Source organism: Ursus americanus, chromosome 5, assembly GCF_024610735.1.
Source record: "Ursus americanus isolate L20-20 chromosome 5, mUrsAme1.1.p, whole genome shotgun sequence".
NCBI classification, from domain to species: Eukaryota; Metazoa; Chordata; class Mammalia; order Carnivora; family Ursidae; genus Ursus; species Ursus americanus.
This window is the reverse complement of record NC_142131.1, coordinates 84,130,276-84,134,278: the sequence shown is the minus strand read 5'-3', so window position 1 is coordinate 84,134,278 and position 4,003 is coordinate 84,130,276.

Genomic DNA, 4,003 nt, shown 5'->3' with positions numbered 1-4,003 from the left:
CATTTCTCCAAAGAAGACATACAAATGGCCAACTGACACACACAAATATGGTCCACATCATTTGTCATCAGGAAAATTGAAATAAAAACCACAATGAGATACCACTCACAGCAGTCAGAGTGGCTAAATTGACAAGTCAGGAAACAACTGAAACAAATGCTGGAGAGGTTGTGGCAAAAGGGGAACCTCTTACACTGTTGGTGAGAATGCAAGCTGGTGCAGCCACTCTGGAAAACAGTATGGAGGTTTCTCAAGAAGTTAAAAATAGAGCTACTCTATGACACAGCAATTGCACTACTAGGTATTTACCCCAAAGATACAAATATAGTGTTCCAAAGGGGCACCTGCACCCCAATGTTTATAGCAGCAATGTCCACAGCAGTCAAACTGTCATAAGAGCTGAGATGTCCATCCACAGATGAATGGGAAAAAAGAAGTGGTACACACACACACACACACACACACACACACACACACACACACACACTGGAATATTACTCAGCCATCAGAAAGGATGGATACTTACCGTTTACATCCACATGATGGAAGTGAAGGGTCTTATGCTGAGAATAATATGTCAATCAGAAAATGACAATTATCATATGGTTTCACTCATATGTGGAATATAAGGAATAGTGCAGAAGATCATAGGGGAAGGGAGGGAAAACAGAATGGAAAAAGAAATGAGACAAGGAAGCAAACCATGAGAGACTCTTAACTATAGGAAACAAACTGAGAGTTGCTGGAGGAGAGGCAGGTGGGGAGATGTTTAACTGGGTGATGGGAGTTAAGGGGGTATGTGATGTGATGATCTTTGGGTGCTATATGAACTGATGAAAATTTGAATTCTACATCTGAAACTAATGATCTATTATATGTTGGCTAATCGAATTTAAATGAAATTAAATAAAATGAAGCTAAATGTATTAAAGACAAATGTAATAAATGACACTATAATACTTATGGAAGGAACTGGTGGTTAGTTTCTTGACATAGGTCTATATAACTATTATTATTTTGAATCTTACATTAAAAGCAAAAGAAAAAAACAAAAGAAAACAAACAAGTGGGTCTATAGCAAATTAAAAATATATTTGGTGAAAAATATCAGTAAAATTAAAATATAAATTACTGAATATGAGAAAATATTTTAAAATCATATGTAGGACAAGATGCTAGTATATAAAATATATTAAGAACACATATAATTCAATAGCAAAAATTTTAAAAATGATTACAATATTGGCAGAGAGGCACCTGGGTGGCTCAGTTGGTTTAGCATTCATCTCTTGATTTTGGCTCAGGTTATGATCTCAGTGTTATGAGTTTGAGTCCTACATCTGACTCCATGCTGAATGTGAAGCCTGCTTAAAGATTTTCTTTCTCTATCTCCCTCTGCCCCTCACCACTTGCTCTCTCTCAGTTTAAAATTAAAAAAAAAAAAAGTTTTCCAAAGAAGGCATACAGATGGCCAAAAGGTACTTACCCTGAACAAAAAAATGAAAATCAATATCATAAATGATCAGGGAAATACAATAAAACCACAATGTAATATCACCTTACACATGTAGAATATCTATTATCAAAAAGACAGGGAATAATAAACATTGGTGAGGATGTGGATAAATGGGAATTTTTATTCACTTTTGGTGGGAATGTAATCTGTTACAGCAACTATGGAAAACAGTATGGAGGTCCTCATGAAATTAAAAATGGAACTACCATATCATCCAGCTTTTCCAATTCTGGATATTTATCCAAAGAAACCAAAAGACAACCTGGAAAAGCTATATGCACCCCTATGTTCATTGCAGCATTATTCACAATAGCTAAGATATGAAACCAACCTATATATCTATTGATGGATAAATGAATAAGGAAATTATATGTAAATACATAGAAAATATAGAATATATTTAAATATTTTTATATAAAGAATGAAATCTTGCCATTTTTGACAACATAGATAAACTTGGAAGATATTATGCTAGATGAAATAAATTAGAAAGAGAAAGACAAATGCCAAATGGTTTCTCTTATACATGGAAGACAAAACAAAACAAATTAAAAAAACAAGCTTATAGGTACAGAGGATAGATTGGTGTTGCCGATGTGAGGGGGTGAGGAATGAGAAATGAGGACCAAAAAAACCCCCAAAACCAAAAACAAACCTTTAGTAGAAACACATAAAGAAATCAGGGAGAATAAAAAGCAAGCATTCAAAATCAGATCACAAGTATATAGAAACAGTATCTGAAAACAGAGTCCAGCCAATTTAAAATGGAAAGGATGACTTACTAAATTGCACCGAAACTATTAATGACAATCCAGAGAAAATAGACTCCTACTTACAGGAATTGCATGTAATTGATTGCATATATATTTGAAAACATTTTAAAATAAATATAAATGATAACAATGAGCTTTTATGTATCTGTTTGAAAAATTATGCTTTAATGTAATTGGTTTTTATTAAATAATACAGGTTTTTAAATAGATCATCACATTTGTATATTTTGAAATGTAAATTTCTTATATATTCATCACACAGAATAGACTGTAAAAAATAACAGAAGCCATGGACCCTTGTTTCAACAGAAAGTTTAAAGAACATTGACCATTCTTTTATATCTGACTTCTCTCTTGATATATCTTAGTTCTGATGTCTATGCTAGTACTAAATAGTCACTTACTTGTCTGACTCTCAATTATGGGAAGGACACATATTCATAATTTCCATTAGATTATTTAATTTCACACTTTAATTTTTGAGTGAGTCTCTTAAAAGCAAGGGATGGCACATCCACTAAGCAAAGAACACGAGAATAATAAATAAGAATCTATTGCAGTTCAGCAAGTTTTCAGGGAGTGCACCATAAGATTTATGAGCTGTGAATGGTTTGAGTCATATGAATCATTCTCAGACACATGTGGAAAAGTGATTTTGATTGTGGAGTCTCCGCACATCATTGGGCTACCATTTCTGGAGAGTCTGAAAGTTTCTCACTCTTCTTAAATATATTTTCTCCTTAAACTGGACTGGATTGATTTCTGTTTAGAAATAAATTCAATTTTAACTGAACCTTACCTAATCAGATCTCAAATCCCAATTCAATTCATTTGTAAATCCTCCCTAGTAAAAAGTAAATGATTAATGAGCATTTGGTCATTGATATTAGGTACTGAAAGTCTTGATTTTTTTCCCAAATTTGAAAAACTGAAGTTATATGATATGAGGTAAATATTTCGACTTAAGCAAATACTTGAAAACCTTCCTGTATTATCATACAGTTTTTTTCAGATAATTTTTCCCATCATATATTAGTAGATAAGTCATCTTTATGCCATTCTAAAATCAAGCTTTTAAAAAGTTAATAATCAAGAAATCCCTAAAGACACAATTAGTTTTGGTATAAAAATATCCAAATCCATAGTATATCTTCCAACATGTGGAAGATTCTATTTTGGGAAAAAATATCTTTTTCCAAGTCTAATGTATTAGTCATTCATCACTATGATGCTTTGGATAATACAGAAGTTCTTACATGTTTATTCTAGCTTAAATATTAACACTCGGCCTCACCAAAAAGAGAAGGAGAAGAAGAAGAAGAAGAAGAAGAAGAAGAAGAAGAAGAAGAAGAAGAAGAAGAAGAAGAAGAAGAAGAAGAAGAAGAAGAGGAGGAGGAGGAGGAGGAGGAGGAGGAGGAGGAGGAGGAGGAGGAGGAGGAGGAGGAGGAGGAGGAGGAGGAGGAGGAGGAGGAGGAGGAGGAAGGAGGAGGAAGGAGGAGGAGGAGGAGGAGGAGGAAGGAGGAAGGAGGAGGAAGGAGGAGGAGGAGGAGGAGGAGGAGGAGGAGGAGGAGGAGGAGGAGGAGAAGGGGGAGGAGAGAAGGAGAAGAGGAAGGAGAAGAAAGGAGAATTATCTCTTAAACAGTGATGGCCATTCACCCACAGTGTTAAGGCATAGAGTTAAGCTGAAGGTAATGGGAAGACCTTTGTAGGCCAG